This window comes from Aptenodytes patagonicus, chromosome 4 (genome assembly GCF_965638725.1).
Source record: "Aptenodytes patagonicus chromosome 4, bAptPat1.pri.cur, whole genome shotgun sequence".
NCBI lineage: Eukaryota > Metazoa > Chordata > Aves > Sphenisciformes > Spheniscidae > Aptenodytes > Aptenodytes patagonicus.
The window spans coordinates 71,650,211-71,661,050 of record NC_134952.1 but is presented as its reverse complement, the minus strand read 5'-3'; the positions used below and the strand labels follow the sequence as shown (position 1 = coordinate 71,661,050).

General features: G+C 45.6%; 1 long non-coding RNA gene across 1 annotated transcript; it reads right to left on the bottom strand.

The window, feature by feature from the left end:
- Nucleotides 1-703: 703 nt before the first annotated feature.
- On the bottom strand, nucleotides 704-3,426 carry LOC143160120 (uncharacterized). The gene is made up of 3 exons (XR_012995327.1): nucleotides 3,364-3,426; nucleotides 1,638-1,818; nucleotides 704-1,496 (listed from the first exon to the last, which is right to left on the bottom strand). It is a non-coding gene; the product is annotated as an uncharacterized LOC143160120 (long non-coding RNA).
- Between the last annotated feature and the right edge of the window lie 7,414 nt (nucleotides 3,427-10,840).

Sequence of the window (10,840 nt, the reverse complement as noted above, 5' to 3'; positions counted from 1 at the left end):
ACATGCTACTGGCTAAGGGAAAAACAAACCAACCCACCAAGAACGGTAAAACCGATGTGATCTAGAGAACATAAATAATTCAGAAGTTGAAGGAGGAGTCATTCAATTAAAGAGAAAATATAGGAAAAAGGAAAATAGATTGGATGAGGGCTTAAGTATGACTGAACGTGGTGATGAGGCACCAGAAGACCAAAGAATTAAAGGAACCAGTGCAGAAAGCGTTTCATATCAGGAGGAACAAAAGTATCACTGGAAAGAAAAGAGGGAAAACAGTTAACAAACCAAAGAAGACAGAGAATAAATGAAAGATGACAACAATGATGAAAAAGGAAGGTAATAAAATATGCCAGTACCTAAGATTGATAGTGGAAGAATTCACTTAACAGACTCATGGAGAAAAGTCATTATCTCATAGCTAGTAAGTGTATCAATGTGCACACCTTGGCTGTCTTACTGAAATCTCTATCTTGTCATTTAAAAAAAAAAAGAGGGATGTATTGAATGAATCTTTCAAAATAATTTGTCAAGAAATACACATTTAAAGGAGTATTATATGCTCCATTAAAACACAAAAAAGCTGCTTCTGTGTTTTTTTTCTACACAGCATCCCAGAAGCAGAGTTGTTAGTGGCACATAACCGCAACAGGAAACCACTTTCACCACTTTCATTAATTTTTCTAGGTATGACTAAGTATGAAATTGTTTCACAACAGGTAGAGCACCAGAGGCATTACTTCGTCTTCAGCTATGCTGAGTAGTTAAGCGTATTTTTGAAAATATAACATCTTTTTTGGAAACACTATCCCATGAAATATCAGCTATGAATTATACAGAGCAGTCCATAAACATACCAACATACAAAAAGATAAAACTCCTTTCTAAGTAACTCATAATCTACCTTAAACCAATTCCAAGGCTGAAACAAGTTTAGGTACAAAACATTAAAATTTTCTATTAACAACAGCCCACAGCCTTTTATCAAGTGAACATTTTTACCAGTTAGAAACTCTGAAATAACTCTCTATATTATTCTAAAGGTCCCCCACTGACAAACTCCATTAGTTTCTCTGTAGAATTAATTTATTATGCATCATTATGTAGATTGTATGCATAATGCATTATTAACAGCTTTGTAAACCTGTGCTAATGACTTTGGTATTGTCCCCTTCCAGAAGCTGCCAAACGCCAGTGAAATGCCTGATTACCTGTGGGGTTTTTTTTCCCCCCAAAGAGCTTATGCGGTCCTTTAGCTAGAAGCGGTGGATAACCTGGAGAAGCTCCTGTCCCCATCTTCTATGCGCTGGGGGTGAAAGGGCAGATGGTGACACCAGGAGGGCAGTGACACTGCCGGTGCTGCACACTGATGATCCCTGGAGCCCGCGGAAGGGCCGGGAGGCCACAGCACGCTGCCCTTCGCACGCTTGCTCGTAGGGATGGAAGGTCGGCCTCTGCACCCCCAGCTGCTGGGACTTGCGTGGCTGGCTCAGTCTATTCCCCTGTGATAACAAAGAAGGCATCACTCAGGTGCATGTTTTAAAATAAAAACAAAAGATGATAATAAAAAAATAAATTAAAAAATCACAAACGTGACTAATGCACAACCCCTCCATTCAGTTTTGTTTCTAAAGCATCTTTACCTTGTCTGTGACTCCGATCCTCAGAGGTGTTGTTGGTGCTGCTTTTATCCCAGCCTGTGTAACGAGCCTGGTGTTCGTGAGGGCAGGGAAGTGGACAACACCTCTCTTCCCCACTCAGAAGCTTTCACGTACAGTAACTATCTCAAAAGTCCACAGCTCATAGCTCTTTACAAATCAGCAACTGCAGGCAACAGAAAATTAGGGTTGAACATAAAATATTGTACTTCTTTTTTTTTCCTATGGAAGCACAAATGGCTTCCGTGTAAAGATCAAAGTCTGTGTCATTGCATAGATCAGTTTTGTGGTGTGGGATGGAGGCTCGAGCATTCAATCTCCAAAATTTTACAACAAGTAATTTAGGAGAAATAACTATTTTATATCTCAGAACTCAGTTTTTCCGACAGCTTATCTATGCACAGAAGTGAGATTTCTGTAGCCATGAAAACCAGTTGTGGGAAATCAAGGAAGTTACTCGGGCAACTTTGGGTTGAAAACTATTGAGGGTAATCTGGCACAACAACTTCAGAAAAGAAAAGATTGATTCGATTTTATATAAAATAATCATTAAAGTAGTTACAGTCCTAACATATTTCAAAATATGTGTGTGTGTGTATGTATATATTGAATGGAAAAACCTCAGAGGTCAGTTTGTTGAAATCTGAGAGAGAAGCAGCCAGGAATACTTTTCCTTCTCTGTACAGCTTCATGACTTATCTTATTTGTGGTTTGCTCTGAAAAGATGAAGGGTAATTGCTCTCAAGGTAAGAACAGACATGGAGCTTTTCAGAGACTGGAAAGTCATGTGTGTCTTGATCAGACTGATTTTTTTTTCTTCCCTAAAAAAGCAAGAAAAAAAAAGGAAGCAAACTCTTGAGACAGAAGGAAATTGCTACAGAAGATGAAGACAGGCTCACACAAACACGTACACAGACAAATTTTGGGTAACCAAAAGTCTTGTTGCTGCATGCATGTTTCAGCAAAGCAGTCACAGCCTTTCTTGCCCATCTACGTTTTTCTAGTGTTTTCTTCTCATTCTGATCGTTTTTGTAAAAAATGATGATGTAGTCGAAAATGCCTTTTGGAGCCAACCCTGCAAATTTCAACAGTTTAGCCGCCTGTAACACTAAACGCACTATCATCTCTTGAACATGGCTTTGCCACTTGCTTTAGATCCCAGCCCTCTGACTGTGCCTGCAAAAGTATCTATCTGACACCCTTGGTTCAAATCTGTGAGAGCGTTAAGTGTCCCCCAAAATATAAAGGGAACTTCTCATGTCTTCAGACATCAGACACAAACCTGGGCAAGAACAACACTGAATGGATCCGTGAATTACCACCGCCCCCATTGGTAATTTCCTGTAATAGGTGATCATCAACAAGGTAAATTCTGTTTAAACTTAGAGTTGTCTCTCACAGAAATGTGCCTTCCTAATGCAGAAGGATCTCAAGAGCGCTCTTCTGTGCAGGCCCTCATCGAGGTAACGAGAGGGTAACATAGTCAGTCCACGACATTTAACGTATACAAGAAACAGGAGGTCCAGTCACAGGTGGAGAACATGCAAAATAGTTACACACCTGTTTCCTCTATCTTTCCTGTAAAAAAAAAACCAACAAACCCAACTGATTTGTAGAGAGGCATTTACCCTCAGATAGTCTTGATAATTAAGTGCCAGTACTAGTTTCAAAAAGCAGGAAAAAAACAGTGCTAAAGAAAAATTGTTCTGACCTGGTGAGGTTTTCATGGACTGGCTGCCAGCTGTAAGTCAGTCTCTCAGCATTTCCCGTGTGCTCTTTAGTAGCTGCGTATCAAAGTAATTGGAGAAGGAGGAGGAGAAAAATAGGTGGGGAGAAAAAAAAGTAAAATCAGTGAATCTGGGTAATATATTCAAAGAACAAAACTCCAATGTAATGAATAACCTGTGTAATCATTCCAAAATAACTCCATGTTCAGACACACTTATTTAAGAATAATTTTGCTTTCATCAAGCATAAATCTGGAAGTGGATTATACTGATCTGGATTAAGGGACTCCTTTTTTTCCCCCAGAATAAGATTATGTTCCAAGGAATCATCCAGATACAAATATACAATAGTATAAATCCACAACCTCCCATGATCTACCTTAATTTTCATGTGCAAACCTGTGCTTTGCGGAAGGACAAAATTAAAAGTCATTGCTATTTGTCCTGGTTTCAGCTGGGATAGAGTTAATTTTCTCCCTAGTAGCTGGTACAGTGCTGTGGTTTGGATTTAGGAGGAGAACAATGTTGGTAACACACCGATGTTTTAGTTGTTGCTAAGCAGTGCTTACACTAGTCAAGGACTTCTCAGCTTCCCATGCTCTACCGACTGAGAAGGCTGGAGGTGCACAAGAAGCTGGGAGGGGGCACAGCCAGGACAGCTGACCCCAACTGGCCCAAGGGACATTGCATACCGTGTGACGTCATGCTCAGTACAGAAACTGGGGGGAGTTGGCTGGGGGGCGGTGACCGCTGCTCGGGGACTGGCTGGGCATCGGTCAGCGGGTGGTGAGCAATTGCATTGTGCATCACTTATTCTGTATATTCTTTTAGCATTTATTATTATTATTATTATTATTATTATTATTATTATTATTATTATTATTATTTTCCCTTCCTTTTCTGTCCTATTAAACTGTCTTTATCTCAACCCACGAATTTTACTTTTTTTTTTTCCCTGATTCTCTCCCCATCCCACGGGGGGTAGGGGGGAGTGAGCAAACAGCTGTGTGGAGTTTAGCTGCCTGCCAGGTTAAACCACAACACTATTATAAATATTTTCAAATGATACTTTAGTGGCTGCATCTCAGTTAATGAACATGGCAGCGGGGGTAATTTGGAGGCTTGGGGATTTTCCATCGATTGCCAATTGCCACTTAGTTCCACAGACCCAGACCAGGGTGAAACTGCAGTGACACCCTGGGGAAGACAACAGCGGCTTTCACCTGGTGCAAATCAACATGTCAACAGACTTATGCCGATGTGTTTCAGATGTGCCTCTGGACTATCGGGATCTATATTTAATGACTTGGTATTTTGTTTCCACGCATCCCAACTTGGCCAGTCTCCCTTTATGCTGACAGCCTGGGTAGCCAGGGGTGCCCACATGTTTGTTTCCAGATGTTCACCCACATGTTCAGCTGGGAGGTGGTCTGGTAACGGCCAGAATAGCGAGGCCCATCATGGAGGAGATTTTCTTTCCCCCTGCCTCGCTCTGCTTTATTATCCCTGAAATATTTATTTGATAAAGCTGCACTGCCTGCTTAACAATCACATCTTTCAAACTTATTTATGAGGGATGACAGATGGTGTTACAGTGCAGGAGAAGACTGAGAGATAGATGGTGAGAGCATATTACCACACCAAGATTGCATGAAAAATTATTCTTTGATTATAGAGAAGGGAGAGGCCTCTCCTAGCATACATAAACATACCCTGTTATCTGCTGCGCCTCCGTTGTCCTCGGTGCAAGAGGAAGGACTGCCAAATCAGGGAAACATTATTGCTAATTTGCATTTATTCAGCTTATAAAAATGCATCTACTAAAGCTCAGAGGTCATGGAAGAGTACTTATTTACAAGTCCCTTGGCAGAAATATTTTCTTTTTCATAGCATACATTTCAGTGGTAAGCAACATCAGTGAAAGATTTAAACATTTCATCCGTTTGAACGTTTAAACCTCTTTCTAATAATTACGTTAGTTCAGATACCAGCCGGGTCACTTCCATGGGCTTTCCTGCACTGCTCGATCCATATCTCCAGCCTTGCCCTTGCTCCAGCAGATCTGGATTTCAGAGTGCATCAAGCAATCCACCCACCCCCATCTCTGCATCCTCTTTGGGAAGCATATAGCTGCTCTCTCACCTCTCTTTAATCTCCAGTAGCAGCTAGGCCTGGGTAGGAGCTGGAAAAGGGGGGGCACTCCACTTATCATGAAAATATACCTTTCTATGGCACTGTGAACAAGGGGTACAGATTTAAAATCCCAGAACAGGGTCAACCAAGCTCTGCCACCTTCCCTCACTGGGGCACACAAAGCTTTTTGCGGTGTACCGGGAGGGAGGTGCTTTTGGAGAGGAGGCAGGCTTCCTCTGCAAGAAATGGAAACCTTTACCTGGCAAAGGAGGGACCCAGGAGAGCAAGTTGCACATCCTCACTGTTTTGCACGCCAAGCAGCTGGGCATCAGCCTTGGAGGCAGTGCTGGTTCATCCATGAGGCTCAGCAAGCTGACAAGAGGGTAGCTCCTCCATGTGTCAGTGACCTTAAATATAAAGGGAGTGAGGCAGTGGGCTCAGGAGGAACAAGATGCTCCCGTGGTGGGGGCAGAGGATGTCCCTGCAGAGCCATCAGCTCAAGGGATGGACTGGCACTTGCAGCCCGGCCATGGTGGCCTTGCCAGGACATCCCTGCAGCCCCATGGGGTGGCAAATGTGACCCCCTCCCCGATGGGTGCAGCCCAGCCCTCCCACCCACTGGCTCAGACAAGCAATGCCATGGGTCCATCCTTAAAGGGCGAGCACTGGGAGTGGTGCCGGGGATGTCAGCAGCTCTCCCATCAGCATCTGCTTGGCTGGATACAGAGGCACATCCAAGTCATGGAGGCACCAGGGCCTCTCACTGGGTGACCCCACTCCAGCACTGTTTATTTTATGTGGTTTTGCCCTCACGGGCCTGCCAGAGCTGTGATGTGCGGGGGGGGAAGGTGATGACTTCCGAGGTGGAAAAGCTATTTGCAGTGTGTGCCTGCAGAGAGCATCCTGCTGCGCTGCATCAAGCATGATGAGGTCTGGCGGAGAGTCGCATCTCCTTTCTCTTTTGAAGGAAAGCTCCTCAGAAATATCAGGTTAAAAGCTCCCCCCCTCCCTTCCTTGCCATTAATGGCAATTTTGTTTAGCTATTCACCCTAGGTAGACATCTTTTCACGTAACTTAACATACTCACTGCCTGAAAATAAGCTGTAGAAAGGCTCATTTACTTGACAGGATGACTTAAGCACTGTATGCAGGGGCGCTGTGCCCGTTCATACTTTTGTTGTTACGGTCCTGACTCCCAGTATAACTAGCCTGGGCACCGTGCTGCTGCTGAGCTCACAGGGGGATGTGATGGGACTGCCAAAGCTGCAGTAAAATAACGCTCCCTCCCTGCACACAAAGCAGACCGGTTACTGGACAGGGTGTCAGTGTCACCACCCTTGTCCTTACCATTTCCAACAGCTTGGTTATGGCTGAGCATCCCTCCTCTTCTCCCCTTGACCATGCGGGCAGCAGCCTTTGGTTGAGCCCCAGTGTAAGAAATCAGCAATCAGGAGCAAAGACTTTTCCAGAATTAATACAGGAACAGGTAACTCTGCCAGCAAAGCATACACTATCTGGCAACAGCTGTCAGGCACCAGTGCCCAATCTGCTCGCTGTTGATTCATTCCCCTATTTCTCTAGATGAGGTATTTCAGCTCCTTTCCCCAGGGTCTCCGTCCATACCACGTTTGGACTGCGAGCCATTCGGTGTGCCTGGCCCAAGGGACACGTGGCCATCACAAGGTGCTGCTGCAGTCTTGCAGCCCCTGCACTTGCACCACATTAGCTTTTAGCACAATTAGTTTCATCTTATTTATTTTCCAAGGCTCTTCGAGGAGCTGTTGCCAGATGCTCTTTCAGGTATGCCCTCAGCCCCTGCAGCAGACAGACGTTTCTGGTGCTGGGATGTTCTCTCCTGCCTCCATCAGCACCTCTGGCCAAGCTCCCATGTCTAACCACAGCTCAGAGACCGGCCGCTCACCCGCAGGCACCACAATGACACTGTACACCAGTGCTGGAGGGAGACTTTAACTGGATGGGTCTTTGTAAAGCAGAGCTGCCCCCTTGGGCAAGCCCAGCTCCTCCCGATGAGGGGGCTGCCCACCTGCCTGTGCCTGGCCAGCTCCCAGGGCTGGGGACAGGCGCTGCGGCTGCTCCTCCACCATGTCCCAGAGCCTGGCCTCTGGTTGTCCACAGACCATCTCAGACCATCTCCTACTCCCATGGGAGGCCACGGCCACAGTACCGCATTGCCTCCAAGGACCAAAGATTTGCTTCATCTTCAGACCTGTCCAGTTTTTAATTTCTTTTCATTCTTCTTGCTAGAAGGGACATGCTGCACTTCCAGTCGGACAGTCCCTCTAGCCCTTTGCTACCTAATCACTGTGTTAATCACATACCTTCCTGGTGAGGATAGGGAAAGCTGTTTCTGCATTACCTCTAACATTTTTTTTGCTTTAAATATAAAGTCCCTACCCATAATTTCTTTTTTATTTATTTATTTTTTAAAAGCTCAGATATATAGCTAACATCAGGAGTGTATCTGGAGGTAGCTGGAATCATGAAACTTCATTGTTAATCAGCCAATGACTTTGGCTGGGCTGACATTTTCCTGGCTATTTTTAGAGTATGACTCAGATGCTGCGCTACGGAGCCTGCAAAATCCCTCTGGGCTGGTACTGGAGCCTCATTCAAAGCTGTGCTGAAGCATCACACGAGAGGGAAAGGGAGTCAAAGCGGGCAAAGGCTTTTGTTCACCCACCTTTGGGGCTCTCTTTAGAAAAGCAAGTAAACATGGGAAACAAGGTGTTATGGCAACGTAGTGGGATATTAGGAACTGAAAGGGAAATCCTCTTACCTGGCTCTCACAGGAACATTTCTGTCATGCATTATCGGGCTGGTGGAAACAAAACCGGAGCCTTGCAAGTGCCCGCTCCTAGATGTGCAGCTGAAAACCCAGAAGAGAAATTTTGAGGTTTTTTTTTTCACAGCCAGTCCTATGGGTAATTGAAGCCCCTGCTTCCCTGCCTGTATGAAAGTCCATTGCTCAAGTCTCAGCTCTCATCTGGTCTCCCTACGAGTTGTTGTCGTGAAGAGAAGACCCACAGACCCAATTAGTGACTGTGTTTGGCAGGGTCCAAGGATACAGGAGCTATTGGGGTTGCGGGGCGGGGGAAGGCATCAGTGTTTTGTGAACTGCCTTGTTCTCATGCATAACTTTGTTATGCATCACTTCAGAGAGGGCTGACAGGGATATCCTTGGAGCATTTAGCATGTATTTAAATCTCTGTGCGGTCTCCAAGACCCGCCTCTTGAAGCAGCACATCACTGGAGAAGAAGCTATTCCTGCAACCTGGGTTTCTCTTATGAAGGATGATGCAACCTGAGCCCCCATTGATCAGCTTTAATGCAAGTCAGAAGTAGTCAGATCTTTCCAAGAATCAAATCCCTGGTTCCTGCAGTCCCTGGGTTTTATTTTTAATTATTTTTTTTCTTTCTGAGAGCAGAAAGTGTATTTGATCTGAAGTGCAATGGAAACTCTGGCTGCATACTGGAAATAAATCATCTAAGCAGTTATCTATTGCTTGGCATGAATGCCCTCAAGTACATATCTGACCTGACTGCAGGCAGGCAGCAAGGTATCTTGTACCCAGTCTGGACGTGGGTAGCCAGAAGGCTCCGCGGGGGCGGTGAGGCCAGGAGCCCACCCCCCAGCTCCTGAAGAGCCTGACCCTCTCTGTACTCTGAAAAAGGAAGAAATAAAAGCTATGGTAGCAGCATCCACAATGCTAAGCTGTTATAACGCACACAGAAACGGTGCTTAGGGAAAGGTCGAGCTGTCTCCTTCCTATCGCCCGTCCCCCAGCTCTCACACTCGCTCAGCCTGCTAATATCTGTCATCTAGGTTTGCTGGGCTGGTTATTACAGCAATGTATTAACTAGGGCTTGAAATTAAGAAAAATGCTTTCAACTACAGCTCTGTGACAGACCATAATTAAAATTAATGGTTTACTTAGTGCCATGGTGCTACTGATTACCCCCTGGCTGCAAATGGGTGTCACCTGTACAAGTCCAGGCAGCTGCTAAGCCATCACAGCCATCCTGCCACGCTCGGGGGGTAGAGACACCTGCAGGAGAGGGGCTGGTAAAAACACCGTCCCTCCTGATGCCTCTGCCACAGCCTTCCCAGCCTGCACGGCCAGGCACCGCACCTTCCCCACCACCTTGTGCTATCCAAGTCTCTAGTGCCTGCTCCTCTGCTTGCTTTGAGATGCCAGCCTGTTGTTTTCCCCCACCAGAAACAGGGTTTTCCTTCATTTCTTACCCTGTTTCTGGGACACCTTCTGATTTTATTGCATGCACGAGATCCCTACCAGTGCTGGGCTGGGAGGGAGCTGGCTGAGCCCGTGGCAGGGGCAGCCTGCCTCCGAAGTCAGTGGCACTACATCGATTTCTATCAGCCGAGGGCCTAGCACTCAGCATTCCTGAGGAGATGTTACAAGCTACTTTAGAGCGAGACATAAAACATTCATAGCATGTGTAACTGGGCGCTGCAGTAATACGTGTGGATGACAGAAAGCCTTTCTTCCGAGCCCCACCAGCTAACAAGTGAGCAGTAGAAAGCTTTAAGCCTAGGGAGCTTGTGTTTTGATTTGTTTTCATCCTAGAATTATTTTAATTCTAGTTAGTACAACTACAAATGTTACTCGTGGCACCATTGTCTTAAGCAGCAGCGAATCGCACAGATCAATAGGACGTTGCATTATGGTATTTCCTTTCATTGCTTTTAGGTTTCATATCTTTCCTGCCTTTATCTCAGGCAGGAGTAAATAACTACGTGATTGTTTTCTGCAATAGTATTTTACACATCCCTTAAGCTTCCTGTACAAACCAAGTAACACACATTTTGATATCCATCTTTAATGGGGGTGGAAAGTGCTTTGTATCCTACAACATTTATGGCTCTCTGGGTGCTTCCTATAGCAGGTATCAGTTTTCTGAGGACTGACTAAAAGTGCCCAAAGCACTGCAGACACAGGACTGAACACCAGCTATCACGAACCCCGGTGTGATTTCCAGCCCCCCCCAGGCAGCCAGCTAGGCGGGCAGCCGTGGCTCCCCTGCCCGCAGCAGCTCCCAAAGATGGGCTGCAAGAGGCACAACCCTCGATATACAGCAAGCGACTTGCCTTGCTAATGTGCATCGCCAAGGTGGGTTTTGTATTGCATCCCTGTAGGGCAAACTTCCCCGCCATCACGGTGCCCAGGAACCTGGGCTTGTGATGCTCTGAGCATGCAGGCAAGCAGATGATAAGTGAAGGTGGACGATAACCATCACTGTGAGAAGCAGGTGGCTGCTGGGCCTGAATTTCTGTAGGTTCAAACTGTA